This window comes from Zeugodacus cucurbitae, chromosome 3 (genome assembly GCF_028554725.1).
Source record: "Zeugodacus cucurbitae isolate PBARC_wt_2022May chromosome 3, idZeuCucr1.2, whole genome shotgun sequence".
Taxonomy (NCBI): Eukaryota; Metazoa; Arthropoda; class Insecta; order Diptera; family Tephritidae; genus Zeugodacus; species Zeugodacus cucurbitae.
The window spans coordinates 11,384,797-11,401,563 of NC_071668.1; the positions used below are offsets into that span (position 1 = coordinate 11,384,797).

At 31.7% G+C, this 16,767-nt stretch overlaps 1 protein-coding gene across 16 annotated transcripts in view; it reads left to right on the forward strand.

Annotated features, from left to right (window-relative positions):
- LOC105210802 (serine-rich adhesin for platelets) overlaps nucleotides 1-16,767 on the forward strand; it is a 115,397-nt gene that overhangs the window by 41,599 nt on the left and 57,031 nt on the right. For all 16 annotated transcript variants that reach the window (XM_054226300.1, XM_054226294.1, XM_054226295.1 and 13 more), the window contains 2 exons: nucleotides 494-539; nucleotides 16,356-16,411. The gene's annotated coding sequence lies outside the window, so the exon portion shown is untranslated. The remainder of the gene's footprint in view (nucleotides 1-493; nucleotides 540-16,355; nucleotides 16,412-16,767) is intronic.

The window sequence follows — 16,767 nt, forward strand, 5'->3', positions numbered from 1 at the left end:
GCGCCGAGTGCTGCTACCGAGCAGTGAAAGCAGATGCAGGGCTTTTGTTGTTGTTTTCGTTGTATTTGTGGTAATGTGGTACACTCGGATTTATGTATTTTATATATATTTAAAATAAAATTATAAAAATATAAAAAATAAAATATTTTTTTAATTAAATAAAAAAGGAAAAAATGTAAATTTATACAAAACTAAATTTAAATTATATTTTTTAAATTCAATTAATTTTTTTTTTAATTTTTAAAGTTAAATTAAAAAGAAAAAACTGCAAATTTACATAAATTAAAAATATTAAAATATTGTTTTTTTGTTAAATTATTATTATTTTTATTTTTTTAGTATAAATATGTTTTAAATATTTTATTATTATTTTTTATTATTATTTTATGATTTATTTATAAAAAATGTTATAATTTTTTATAATATATAATTATTGTAATAATGGAACTAAAAGAATCAAAAATATATTTTTTTCTTTTCTCTCTTCTTTCAGCCACTTTTATGAGGTGAAGATTCAATCTATTCAACTTTAAAATAAGGTAAGCTTTTAAAAATGATTTGAAAATACTAATACAGTATGAAAAATAGTGTTGTCATTTTTTTAATAATCTATTAAATATTTTTGAGGGTGTCAATATCACAGTTAGTAAATATTCAAGAAACAAAATTTTAGATTTTTTTTTATCGAATACAGTAAAAAAATTAATGCCAATAAATATTTAGAAAATCACAGTTTGTTGAATAAACATAAATTTTGAGCATATTTTTTTATATTTTTTTTTTAATATATGTACATATATTTTTAGTTTTTTGAAATTTAAAAACATATCATTTTTACGTAATTTAAATTTGATTTTTTTTTTTAAACTTCTCCCATGATATTTACAATTTTATAAAAACAAATATTTTGTTAAAAATTTATAACCACCTTTGAAAATATTTTCTTTTATTAATTGTAGATAAACTATTTGTAATTTATGATATTATATATTAATTTATTATATTATATTTATATTTTTAATTTAAATTATTTATATTCGAAAATTATTTGGTTGTTGGTTCTGTAATTTTTTTAAGAATTAAATTTGAAAATATTTTCAGAATTTTTTTATAACATTTTTTATGTTTTATAAATTTAAAATTTTTTTAATTTTTTTCTCAGTGTATAAAATAAACACTGAAATCTCATATTTGACATGCAAATATTCTTTTTCAACACATTACCACCAACCGAGAAGTATATCAAATTTGCATCATCACTATAAAATCTCCGCTGTCAGTATATAGCCTTCACTTCCGCCGCTTGGCCAACATTACTAACACACACATTCACGTATAAACACACAAATGCATTTACCAACGTCATCTGTCTAACACTAACAACGTTGACGACGTCCACTCATATGTGCCATCATATGCTAATTCGCTGCTGACTGCCGGCGCAATTGTGTCTTGCAGCACCAAACGCTGACACCGCCGTCAATGGCGCTTGTCATCTCACTTTGTTCTATTAGTCATCCTTCCGTTCGGTCGCGGCGATGAAAGTGTTGGTGGCTGTTCGCTGTGGTGTTTGTGTCCTCGAAGTTCCGACCGCAGTTGTCTCTAGTGACACCTCCCCACCGCCCACTCGCTCACTCTGCCGTGTCGCACTGTTCACTTGAGCGCTTAAGTGCTGGCTCGTTCAATTTGTAAGCTTCTACGCTTCTCTGCGTGTTGCTCGCATTTGCGCGTCTGTGTGGTTAATTTGCTTGACTGTGCCGCTGTCTCCGTGTGTCAGTGCTGCTGGCATGCATTACTATGTAAATTTACACACTCGGCTGTCCGTCCGCACCGGATGTTAGACGTCGTGCTCCAATTTCCTTTGCAGTGACGCCATCTTTGCATGTCTTCGTCATCTTCTTTTGTTTTTCTTTTCTTTTCTTCGTACGGTCTGCTTGATTTACTCGGCTGCTTGTTGGTTTGTTTGCTTGACATCGCTAGTAACCCAACACCGCGTAGCGTCTCAGCAGCCTGCTGTCACAGTGTTTTCTCTTGTTCTTGATCGATTTTCTTCACTTTCGAGAATTTGTTTGCTTTTGCAGTTGTGGTTGAACGCTTTCCTTACTGCGTCCTTCTTTTAGTGGCGCGGACGCATGTGTTTGAGAGTTTGTTGTGTCTGTATGCTTGAGAACGTGAACTCCCCAAGCAATTTTCTGTTCCCCAATCTCCTTTTCATAACCCCTGAAGTGCTACACCTTTCTCGTCAAACCTTGCCTCCTCTGTTGTCCTACTTTATCCGCTTTTCACTTCTTCGTGTCACTTTCAAGTACATTCGCTTGCGGTTCATTTTGTCTTTCTTCTTTTACTTTCCTATATTCTCTCGCTTAACGAGAGGTATTCCAGGTCCTTACAATATGGCTTTCTTTATAATTCAGCGCTCCTATGTTTAATTTCCATTCTTGACTTAGAAAACTGTGAAAAATAGTGCGCATTATTGCCACCAGTTGGATTGATTACACTGCTCTCGCCACTCTCAACAACTGTCAATAAAATTGTAATTCTTAAAACCACCAGTCCATTCTTCAACAAATATCCGCACATCACATCCTTATATTGGCTACGCGCACCAATAAATCCCCGGATCATCGCATGACCAGGACCATCCATCGCGTTCAGCGATTTACGCGCATTCGTAAGCTTAAGTGCAAGCAAGTAACGCCAGCTAAGGGGAACGAGCCAGAGACAAAAACACAACATGTACAGCATGATAAATAGTATCTGCTGCTTGCCGTTGAATTGCTTTTACACGCTCGCCATTCATGGTCATGCAGTGGCAAGCATCAAATGGGAGAGCAGAGCACGTACATATAGAGGCAATCACTTGTGTGTGTGATGCTTTCAACATCGGATTGTGAAGATTTGAGCAGCTTCACTGCATTGATTGCTACTACACTCGCTGGCAATAATAAATCAACTGGCGATTTTCAACTATATCAATGGTGTAATACCGAAAAGGAAAATAAATATAACGAAAATTGAAAAAAGAGAAAATTTGAAAAATCGAAAATAAAATTCACTGCTGCTCAGCTGCGTTACGATTGGCGCTACGTGCTGTTCACTTTAAATTATTCCTTAAGGATATCAATTGTAATGCGGTGGTGGAACTGAAGAGATAAATAACAGACATACATACATTGTGTATGTATGTGTATACATTATTATGTGATAGTATAGGTTCCAAGGTTCCAAAGCCATCGTATAAAATCTAAAAAAAAAAATGTTGTGAGAAAGAATGGAAAACTTGTACATATGAAGAATTTTATTACATCTATCTATTTTAAAGGTACTAAAAACATTTATTCAAAAATGCTTGCCATTAAATGAACCTAAATGAAGAATTTAGTATTTTTAAACACATATACAAATTTTGGGTAACGAAATCATTACTCCGAAAAATAGTCCGAAATTTCGGAGTGGCATAAAATATGCGCGAACCAATTCTTTGCATGGTTATGGAATTTCGGAGTTACTTTAGACATGTACAAAACATTTTCTGAATATGACCGCTGTAAATATATAACTTCGAAATTTCGGCGTTACTCCGAAAATTATTCCGAAATTGCGGAGTATCATAAAAAAATGCGCGAACCGAATCTTTGCATGGTTATGGAATTTCGGAGTTACTTTAGACATTTACACAACGTTTTCTAAATTCAATCGCCATTAATTAATTACTCCGAAATTTCGGAGTACCTATAAATAAACACAAAACGTTTTGTGAATGCAGCCACATCATAAATTTATTGTACCGGAATTTCGGAGTAACTAAAATAATTTAAATACTCCGAAATTCGGAAAACTAATTAAGAATTATTCCGAAATTTTTGAACTAAATTAAATTTAAGATTTTCATTTTTAACAAAAAATGTTCTCAAACTTCTAAACTAAAAATTTTAAACTGCCACTAATTCTTCGGCAATCTATTCCAAAAGCCCCGAATAAATATTAAAAATTATTCTTTGAGATTCTAGAAATTTATTTCGTCGAATATAGATTATTTGCTCTTAATTCATCTTCCAAATTTCGTACCAGCACCCACATAAACCCTTATCTAGTATCACAGTCTACGAACACATGTGTGTCATGTGACCTCAAACCGAAGCCAATTCAAACCAAAATCTTTTAAGCCAAACACTTGGCATGTTCATCAAGTGAGTGCATATTTTTTAGGGCAATGCCAAAAACATTCATCAATTATCAGATGAATTGTAAAAGCCATAGCCATAAATTTGTCGAAAAAGCGCAAAATGTCACTGCTACAAACACATGTGTTCAATGCTGGTGTGATTAGTAAAAATAGCATACTTGGCCTACAAATAGGCGCACAACAGCAGTAAATGCGCACAAAGCAGCAGGATAAGTCAAGTCACTTTACCAGCATGTCCTTGTGAGAGAATTTCGATTAATTTTTTTTTATGTGTTCTTGCATTTTTGTTGCCAAAGATTTGCATGGCCACAGGCTGTTGCCACAAATGTGTTAAGTGCAGCTGCTGGCTCACATATATGATTATATATATAGTATATATATAGGTATATATATATATACAGCTTGTGTGTGTGTCTTTTAAGGGTTTCTAGGCTTGAAAATGTGTTCAAAAACGCTGTGCTGGCACAAAATTTGGCCTCACGACAATTGGCTTGCATTCATAGTAGAGAGTGCATGGGCTTGGCTTGGCTATGGCCTTCAACTTTGACACCTTTTTGCTATAATTAATGCATTGTGCTTGTAGAATACATTTATTTTTGAATTTTCAACATATATTTGTAGCATATAATGTCATTGAGCGCTTTAACACTTTAAGCATATTCTTTCATTCCTCCTCTTATCTTATTCTCCATGCAACTTTCACATATTGTCTTCATTTCATTGAAGTCTGTATTCACTCATATTTTGTATGCCTGTGTGATAGCAAAGAGCTTGACAGGATACTCTCGTCTGAAAGGCTTTTAAATGCAAGCCAATTTAAAAGAACAATAGGCGAGACGACAACTTCCCAGTGGAAATCAATTAAGTGTAGTCGCTTTACTGCCAGGACTAAGAAGCAGTAAGGGCAGTAAGAGAGAACATGTTTTGTACACTCAGCATAGTCGAGAATGTAGCGAATAAAGCGAGAAAGAGATAATGTTATTTCATACATGAATATATCATACTGAAATGAATGCGTGTTTTTTCGAGATATCGAAATATATTTTTTACTATATACCAGATAGAAAGCCTATCTCATCTAAACTGCGTAAGAATTAAGTGAGCTCTCCGCGTCTTAAAGTGTAAAATATGCTTTATACGCCTACTCTTTTTCGTTTTTTTCTTCTCAACTAATCTATAATTATTCTTTTGTTCAATCGTTCAGTGTCATCAGTTCTTGACTGCCCTGAACTGATGACACAAACGTCTAACCGCTAACATGATCTAATGATTTCACCATCTCGTACTCACCCTTCCTAGTTTTCTCTATAAATACCACTTTTTATGTCTCTATCTTTCTCTATCTCCATCTCCTTCGCCTTACTCTTTTCTTTTTCTTTGCTTCACTATGATAAATATTCATATCTCTTTCTCGCTCTTTTTTCAATGTTTTATTGAAAATTTCTGTAATTCTCAACCGACTTTATAACGTAAAGTGTTAATATAACAATAAAAAAGTCGATACGCAGTCGATTCGCATCGTTTTAGACTTCCTTTCCAGTCTTTCGTCCATAAATATTCCGTTGTACTTAAGCTTTTTATAGCTTTTACATCCACACACGCTTTGACGCAATTACTGTACATATTATCTGTCTGTCGAAATTTACTCTCTTCTCACTGACCTTGTCTTCAACATCAAGTGCAAATTATTTTGTGGTTGTGAGTGCAAATTGTAATTTCTGCCATTTCAGCAAATGGACTGGAAAATCTTTTTGCCAGCAAATAGTCTGTCTGCTGCAAATATCACACTGTGAATATACATACACGTAGATAAAGCTTCATAGAGTTCCCACCCTGACAAGTCCGCATTTGCGTTTTTATGTTTCTGACAAATAGTGATTGCTTCACTCAAATGCTTTTGGAAAGTGCGTAAGCTTTCATTTAGGTCTTGGGTGATTGGTTGTTAAGTTGTCTTTATTGCGTTAAGTACTTTTCAGGCTTTGGTCTGTGCCATTGTTTGTTCTCCGAATTCGTAGCTGAAGTAGTCTACTAACACTATAATGGTTTCTTATAATTCTGGTGCAATCAGGGAAATGTAATTAGTTTCTACCATATATGGTGAGCAATTAACTATTTTTTTCAACTAATATAATGGAGCGAAATTCGAATACAATAGAAAAAAATGTAATAAAACTGAAATATAACATTATATTATTATATATAATAACTGTTCTTAAACCACCAACTTTTTAAGTTTTTCTCTGAGCTCTTGCAATATATACAATATGCTGCATTAGCAGTTAGCACAAGAAATGGCAAATAAATCAAGTCTCATTGCTTACTACTCACCGTTCAATAAAAGAATGACGCACAATTACATGCGAATATCCTTCAAATCCTTCCGAGCAGTAAAAGCACTGCTTAGTTATTAACAACAATATGCCGCCGCCGCAGTTAGACTTAGAGGCTTTACTGGCATTTGAAGAATGACAACAACAACTACTACAACAATTGCTTCTTCACGCACACAACACACATACAATTAAGCAGGCATTGTACTAAATTGTGCTCATGCTTAAGACGGCGTCAACACTTGAAGAACTCTACACATACACGAACTCATGTGCATATGGAAACTGAAAAGCTGAGAATAGAGAAATATGTAGTAGAAATGTTGGAGAAAAGAATATATAAATAAAAGTAAGTGCAAAGTTGTCATTAAGTAGTGCGCAGTAGTGTAAGAATTGGAATAAGTGGATGCATGAGGTGCGAAAGGATGAAATGCTAACACGCACACACAGAAATAAGAATGTATATGTAAAAATTGTGGAGGCAGCATCTGAGCATATTTGAAACACATCCACACACTCAGTCACACCTTTTCCACACACACTCCCACTTGTATGCAGTCAAGTAGCGAACTCAAATATGAAATGTACTCGTAATGATGTTGATGAACATGAACACATTAAGTGCAATACATATGAAGCGAAGAAAAAGAAGTAGAAGAAGTTCGCACGAAAAAAAGCATGAAAGTGCTGCGGAGAATAACAAAGCCTCGCTATAAGCTCTAGCATAACAGAAACAGTGAAGCTGCGCCAGAGCATGTAGGAAGCTATGTGGCGTCAAATGAGCAACAAAGCAACAAGAAGAAAAGAAGGTGAAGAATGTAAGGCGGCGAAAGGACATGAAGACATTTTGTGTGTTTACACATGTGTGGCTACATATTTATGTATGTATGTATGTGAGTATGTGTGTACTTATGAGTACCTAGAAATAGTCACGGTAATAATGACAGCAAATGTAAGTAGCGAAAATACGCATGTTGCAAAGCTGCTTAGCCTGAAATGGCTGAATGAGACATTTGGTAGAGTTGATAAGTAAATATACCCAGTAGGGCGTTGAGGTAGGTTACGAAATTAATTTTTATAAAATATTCATTACAAATGCTGAAAATTTTTGAAAACAATTAAAATATAAAATTGTAAAATGTTTTAAATTAAAAAAATAATATTTCATTAAATTAACATTTAAAATATAAAATTGTAAATTTTTAAAATTAATAAAATAAATTAAACATTATTTTTTAATTAAATTAAAAAATTTCAAAAATAAATTTTCGAAAATTATTTCGAAATAAATTTTGAAAAAAGGTTTTGTTAATAAATATTTCAAAATTAATAAAATAAACTAAGCATTATTTTTTAATTTAATTTAATTTAAAAATAAAAATTAAAAAAAAATATTTAATTTAATTTAATTAAAAATTAATGTTTAATTTATTTTATTAATTTTAAAATATTTAAAAAGAAAACCTTTTTTTCAAAATTTATTTCGAAATATTTTTCGCAAATTTATTTTTATTTTAATTTAATTTAATTAAAAAATAATGTTTAATTTATTAAAAAAAATATATTTAATTTAATTTAATTAAAAAATAATGTTTAATTTATTTTAAAATATTTATAAACAAAACCTTTTTTTCAAAATTTATTTCGAAATATTTTTCGAAAATTTATTTTTGAAATTTTTTTTATTTTAATTTATTTTTTTAATTAAATTAAATTAACAAAATAATGTTTAATTTATTTTATTAATTTTAAAATATTTATAAACAAAACCTTTTTCAAAATTAATTTCGAAATATTTTTCGAAAATTTTTTTTTGAAATTTTTTTTAAATTCAAATCTTTCTTATTGTTATTATTTTTAAATTCAACATTTTTAGACATTTCCATTAAAATACATATTTAAATACATTTAAGTTTTCAAATATATTTTTTTTTTTATTTTTTCCCATCATTTATTTTCCTAACATCTTCATATTCTTATTATTATCTTATTGCATTTTCTCCTTATCCTTTTTTGTTTTTGCCAAAGAGTGTACAATTTTTCCTACTGGGTATTCCTACATAACTTCTTATGAATGAACGAATACAGCACAACAACGGATGCACCGCAAATATGGCTACTTATCATTTATCACAGTCAACGTTTTTTCCATTTTCTTAAGCATCTTACGCCTTCCCGTGAATACATGTAGTCTCTGCAATTGGGTGCAATAAACCACTGAAGGTATTACGAAGGCATCAAAATACGAGACTACACATGTAATACCAACAAGCATGCTCAGTAGATTCGCCGACGCCTCAAAGAATGGCAGTTAATGAACAGCTACTATTTCTTAGTATAAAAAAGCAACAATAAAAAGTATCTCCGAGTTGACGAACTATTATATAAATCAGTGCGCATTCGTGAGCCTGCCAGTGGGTTAAGTGCGCCTTAGTTTAATGCAAAATAGTAGTCGGTTTAGTGCAATAGGTCCACTCTTGTGTCTACAAGCTGCAAGCTGCAGCTTGTCTACTCAAGTGCACAAATCAAATGTCTCTTCACGTGAATGCGACCATTGCATGAATGGCGAATGCATTCATAATCGCTATAATGGTCTCTTAGACACTCATACTTACATATATTGGTTTCATTCTGTCATTTATTCATTGAATGCGCACCACAAACACTTTGAAGTGGCTTAACATTTTTCAGTTGATTGAATACTTAACACTTTTGCTCCTGTTTCGTTGTAATGTTGTCATTATTTGTTGAGTTCGCGAATGGGCACGCATAAATCTGCTTAACTGCACACCTATTCTTGTTTGTTCGGAGAATGTGTGAACTATTCTAGGCTTTAAAGTAAGCGCATAAGTTTGTAGTTTGTAGTGTAATTAATCTCTTTGTAACCCTGTAGGAAAAATAATATGTTGATTTGAATATTTATGAGTTGCATATTTTAGAAGATTTTAGGTTTATTTTAATTGAGGTTCTGTAATACAATTACAACAACAACAACAACAACAACATTTAAATATTATTTTTTAATCTCGTATTTTTTTGTTATCAGAGTAGTTTTGACTTCAACTTTATCTGTTTCTTTAACTGTTATTTTGATATCTCCTACTCACTGACAATTTCTCTAATATTTTGTGTTATTAACTCAAACAAATTTCTTTTGACATATCCTTCAGTATTTCTTACAAGGCTTCAGTTTTCCAAAACCAACAGTCCTTTACAATTGCCTACTCTTATGCTCAACAATAGCACACTTGATTGAGTAAGCTGAGCGAAAGGCTTTAATCTCACAGCTTTCAGTATAGTTGTCGCTTTGTCATTTCTGTTCTCCGGGACCAAAGAGTGGTGATGACTTTTTTATGAAATCAATTCAGTTTTGAAGCATGCGAAGCGTAAAATTTTTCATGGACTAATTAATACCCATTGAAAGAAATTCATTGAATTTTTAATAAAAATTATTTATTAGTAATTAAAAAAAAATTCAAAAAATATGTATTAATATTTTTATTTAATAATATTTTTTGATTAAAAATATCAAAAATATTTTGATAAATATTTTTATATAATTTTTTTATCATAAAGTTTTTGTTTAAATTTTTTTTTTATTATTTTTTTATAATATTATGGTTATTTTTATACCCTGAACAGGGTATATTAAGTTTGTCACGAAGTTTGTAACACCCAGAAGGAAGCGTCGGAGGCCCTATAAAGTATATATATAGATGATCAGTATGTTGAACTGAGTCGATTTAGCCATGTCCGTCTGTCTGTCTGTCCGTCCGTGCGTCTGTCTGTATATATACGAACTAGTCCTTCAGTTTTTAAGATATCGTTTTGGAATTTTGCAGATGTAAGCTGCTCATTTGTCGGAACTGCCGATATCGGACCACTATATCATATAGCTGCCATACAAACTGAACGATCGAAATTAAGGGCTTGTATGGAAAACTTCCGCATTTTACTACATATCTTCACGAAATTTGATGTGAGTTATTGCTCCTAGAAATAATTTAATCTCCGAAAAAATTGTTCAGATCAGTTCACTATAGCATATAGCTGCCATACAAACCGAACGATCGGAATCAAGGGCTTGTAATGAAAATTTTCGTATTTGACGTGGTATCTTCACGAAATTTGACATGGATTACTGCTTAAGGTAATAATATAATCTCCGAAGAAATTGTTCAGATCGGTTAACTATATAACCTTAATGTTTCTAGCAAACAACCCGTCTAAAAAGAATTAGTAAAATGTTTTCTTTTTTTTCACTTAGTTTTTCTTACGTCTTTAGATTTGCTTAAACACATATGTAGTTACTAAAAGAAATGCACCTATGAAGGGTATATTAGCTTCGGTACAGCCGAAGTTAACGTTTTTTCTTGTTTAAAGGTATAATATATTCTTTCAAATTTATAAAAAAAAATATCAAAAATGTAATAAAAATGTTTGCCTTTCATTGCCATATTTGGAGTTTAAAATGTTTGAGCGCCTAAAAGTAGATTTATGTAAATGCAAAACTAACTTTTTATGACCAACCGAATTACTAAAGTACTATTTTCTGATTGTTGTAACATTCTGTCCTATTTTTCATGTAATTTGTATGCTTTGAGCACTCGACAAAACTGGCTTCCGTTACCAAAACCTGCGCAAACACATAATATACTACGGGCAAGCTTTACACACTCATAAATTGAAATGCATGGAAACTTTCTGCGTGCTTCCTACTGCACATTGTAGGTGTATGCATGTGTGTGTATATGCAGAATATCTATTAAATCATGTTGCTATGTGCAAAATGGGTTTTTGTTGATCAACAATTTTGTCAACATTGAACTCTGACAGCTTTATGGACGCATTATCAAGCCATCAGCATATCAAAATTGCCACACAAAAACTAAAGTGACTTGCAACAGATTTTGCATAACAGTTCTTTTTGGCTATAAAAACTGGCATGCATATAAATTGAAACTTTTTCGCAAACACACACGGCCACAAGTTGACACTTATTTGTGGGCGCACTGTGCACACACAGGAAAAGGAAGTAGAAAGTTGACTTTATTGCAGGCAGAATTTGCTTGTGAGTCAATTGAGTAGTTTGCTGCATAAATTCATCAAGTTTTTGTTTTTTTTTTATATTTACCATCGCCTAACTTTATCATCAATTTCAATGGCGCACACACACACCCACAACCATTCTTTCATTTCTTTGTCAGCATTTATGCACTTTGCTTGCATTCTCACATTCACCTTTCGTCATTTTGTCAAAGACATTGTCTCAAATGACAAAGAATTTCTTCTCATATCATGTGCTTCCACTCTTTATTGCTCGCTATTGTCTTTGGCGACAATATTTTCCATTTATTACCAGCTCCGGCATTCATGTAGGCAATCTATGCATTCAGACTTCCGCCTATAGGTATGCTTTGTTGCAAGCGCTCATCTTCATAGTCACTGATTTTTGTATGCATTTGTTTGTATGTGTGTTTCTCTGTATTAGTGTGCAGTCGTGTATAACCTACGCTTCTTTCTTTGTTTGCTCTTCGTATGTTATACTTTATGTCTGTGTTTTTTGCTTTTTCATTCATTTTCATGCAATACCTTTGTGTGTATGCAAGTCAATCAATCAATCAATCAATGTGTGAATAAGTCGTGCAATTTGGTCTCTTCTGCGTCTCCACTGCTCAACCTCCCTCCTTTATTTTCATTAGATTTTTTCTTTGTTTGTTATCAGTGAAGCGTTCATCAAACATGGCGCAGGCCACTTCAACTAACATTGCTTTTGGAAATTTCTGATTTTTTACTGTTTTTAAAGCATTGTTGTTGTTTGGTGTGTTATTTCTATTGATTCACGTGGTTTAGATTTACGTACTTTTGTGTATACTCAGTGTTAATTTATGATTTTTTCATCAGAATATTAGTAAGCAACCTTTTTTATTATTCAGAAATTATATTGATGTGCTCCAATTCAGTTTGGTAGTTGGTGGTTGTGCTTTAAATAAGTATTTATAGCAATAGTAATGATAAAAAGACAGAGAGAACTTTTTTGTGAACATAAAGTAAGATGAGTAGGTGCTAGTTTTCTACTTCAATTGCTTTGAATTTAGACCACGTGCTGCCTACTCGTATTATCAGTGGCGCATCAAGTTCACTAAGTGCTTCGAAAGCAGCTCAACTTTTTACCAGCTGAAGCCTAAGACAACATTTTTTCATACTACTGTCTCTTTTATAAGCAAAGAAGTGTATTTTAGCTTCTCTCACTTTAGATTCAAGCTCATTAGTTCTTTCGTACTCTTATATAATCATCAAAAAAGCTGAAACCCCTAAAAGTATGCTTATGTATTTTTTTATTTACATGACAAAACTATTCGCTGACAAATAAATGGCTAACAATGGCTTGCTAGAACAATGCGCAAATAAGCCACAGCCACAAAAAGAGAACACAACATCGCCGAAAAGAATTCATTTATGAAATATGTTGGAAAATACTGAGAATTATATGCATATGATTACCACATGAAAAATAAAATATAAAAAAAACATTTGAAGACAATGGTGGCTATATTAAAAATTCTGCAGACATGCTTACAGAACAGTGAAAGACTAGACTTAAATAATGGACATTTACGTTGGTATAGGTATTTTGCTCCAAATGCGTTTCGCCACGGAATATAATTTAGTTGAATGGACTATAAAATTTAAAAAGAAAAACTCATACATATGCAGAACATTTAAGCGAGTCTGCGAGTTTAGCAAATACATTGAAATACGCACGTGAAGGCTAGCGCTTAATTTGGAAGCCTTGAAAATGGTGAAATAGTGATATAAGCTATGCTCTGGCTATAAAAAAACATGGCAACTCTTTTCATGAATTATTCATACGATTTTGGCAATTCTGTTAAATATTTATTCATTTGTAGTATCCTTAATAATAATCAGCCGATTCTATCGACAAAAAAATAACTTTTTTATACTCAGTACTCCTTAACTCACATAGAGAGAGTCACTCTCTCTCCCTCCTCCAATTTTAGTATACTTCTAGGCACAACTTTAATTTCAGTTGACATCCCTGCCTTCTATTGACCGGCTTTCCTCTCGAAACCATATTTGAATTAATCACGCGCAAAGTGACAGAGCACATATAGACGCACATACACTTACATCTAGGTTCATATATGTATGTAAGCAAACCAAAACATGACTTTGGCAAGCGCCATTGACAGCTAACACATCCAAGTTGAACCTTTGTGATATTGCGACTTTAATGGCAAATAAATTAGCTGCGGTAAGAGGAAAGAGAAAGAGAGTGGCTGAGCATCAACGAGTAGGCGGAGAATCAATAACCATACATATAAACCACAGCAGATGCTGCCAAGAACCAGAAAGAGAGAGAGAGAGAAATGATAATATTTCATGTTGAAAGCAATAACAAATCGAAATTTGTGCTGTGGTGTGAGAAATAAATCCAACAATGATTTATGAGCGCTAATAGTAGATACATAATGCACAAATAAACACAAGGAGTGCGCATAGCATATATTTAACGCTTACATAAACATTTATTTAGACACTAATGTCAGTCACTAATGCTACCAAGCATATTTGGGTGCCTACAAACGTTAAATTGTATATTTGTATGTATATCCGTGGATTGATTTTCTATGCATTGTTGGCTGTCTTCCACTATATGTTTATTTACATTGTGACAGCTATTGAAACCATTAAATGCAAATGTTCACACAGATTCAAATATTCACTTCTACAAGTACACTCATACACTTACACCTACACACACACTCTTGTGATACATGATGTATTAGTTAAACCAAATCCAATATTTATTGTTTCCATTAGCTTTGTGGGAATGCGTCTGCTATTTGGCTAGCTAGCATTACCAGCAGCTAGTTGCTGTGTCTAATTACTTAAAGAACCACAAATGATGAATGCGCCTAAATGTATGCTTAATAATTGTATAAGGCAGCTTTATTTAGACTATATAAAGGAAAATAGCTAACTGAAAATGGTTCTCCAAAGCAGTATTCGCAGAAAGCAAGATATTTATTTTTGTAATAATTTTTTTATATAGAAAATATATTTTTGACATACTATTTGACAAGAGCGACATCTATCGCGAACTTCTTAAATATTTCTGATTGCCTAAAAAACATCAAAAAATGTTGAAAAAATGTATCAGCTCCAGAAACTGATTTTACATAATATTTTTGAGAACATATTTTAATTTTTTTTTTTCAAAAATTATAGAATCATAGCTTTTACACCCAGTATTTTATTCAGTCTACAAGAACTATAAAAACTAATACAACACTAAAGCAGTGCTTAGAAAGGAGAAATATGCTATAATGCCAAGAAACAATAACAAATGCTCATAAGGAAACAAAATACAATAGGCAAAAAATTTATTTTAATTTAAGAAGTGATAAAAATCTTTATGAAAAGCTATTGTTCTAGCACCATTAATACTTAGCTCACTTATTGTCAAACAAAAGCTTATAAACTTATCTATGTGGTAATCTAGCTGTCGAAATTACCTTGATTACCTGAGCAACCACAACAGCACTCTGCTTAATTTAAATACAAAACACACATTTTATATTTTGGCTAGCAGCCATTTTGTAAAACACATAGGCCACTTAAATATATGAATGTGTGTTTGAATTTCTGTATGTCTTCCTGCCAATTCTGTTGTTGGTTTAACTAAACACTGTTGTTCTTCTCATCCATTGTCACTGCACACTTTAACAAAGGCTTTTAGTATTATTGCTTTACAGTGAGTTTGACAGCTGCGCCTAGTTGTATGCTTTAGTAAATATACTTTAACAAAATTTAAACATTTAAAGCGATTTATTTATATGGTATGTGTATACAAATTTTGGATGAATATTACTTTTCGAGACGTATGAGGCTTATATATTACAGAAATATTTCATTTTTCGTAGTAATTAAGCTACAATATACGAATTTACGGAATATGACCTACATTTAGGCGCAAATGAGTCAAGTAAGATGTTTTTTTACTTAGAAAATGTTTTTATACACTATTAACGAATAGTTTCACTATACCATAACACGCTTTTTAATTTGAGTCGCCACTTACAATTTCCTTTTAGTACAACATTGTTCAGCGCCTAAAAGGCTGCTACATTTTAGCATAATTTACTACATACATATATGTATAATTCTGAATATATGTAAGTATTATCGTCACGTAATGTTTCAAGAATAATAAATATATAAAATATAACAATAAGCCTTTTGTTTTCCACTCCTTCGTCTAGTAAGTAGTCCTCAACATCTGCTAAGTATTTCCCACTTTTCATACTTTTTACTTTTGTGGAGAAATTTGGCTTTTGTTCGACGCCTTTTGTTCTTCGTGCAACTTATTTCAGCAAACATAAGTTGCTCCCACGCCTCCACAAAGTTCAAATCTGCTGAACTAACCTCAAAATTACTAAAGTCAGCTTTAGCTACTCTGGTGTGTTTGCTACTGTGTTCTTTGTTTTTAAGTTGGTTGTTATTGTTACAGCATTATATAAAAATGCATTTATTATTAATATTTTTTATAAAAAAAAAAATAATAATTTTGCAAATATATTTACAATTTCAAAATTTTTATATGTAAAAAATCTATATTATATTTAATATTTGATAATATAAAGATAAGATAATATAGATTTTATTCATACAAAGTTTTTTAATAAATATGAATAATATAATTTTAGTATTATTGTTATATTTTGTATATAAAAATTACATACAAAAAATTTTTAATTGTAAATATATTTGCAAAATTCATACTAATTAAAAATATTTTATTCTTCTCATTGCAGATTATACAAATTTTGCATTCTATCAAACTACCTATACGAACATGCTAATTCAACAGGTATGTCACCAATTATTATAATAAAATATTTTATGAAAAAATATTCCATAAAATATGCTCACCTCATAATTTATAATATAGTAAAAAAATATTTTTTCCTTTGAATTTCGTAGAAATATTTGCAATTTTGACGTTCATGCCTTCAAAATATTATTTCCATATATTCAGGTGAAAACTTGAAAGCATATATGTTTATAAATGCGTGAGTGTAATACCACAAATGAAAATCCCATTCAAACATTGACAATTTAAATTCAACCAATGCTTCAATTTGCATATTAATGCAGAAACACACACTCGCACATAAATGGCGACGGAAAGCACTCACATCCGTTCACTACTTTACAAATACATGC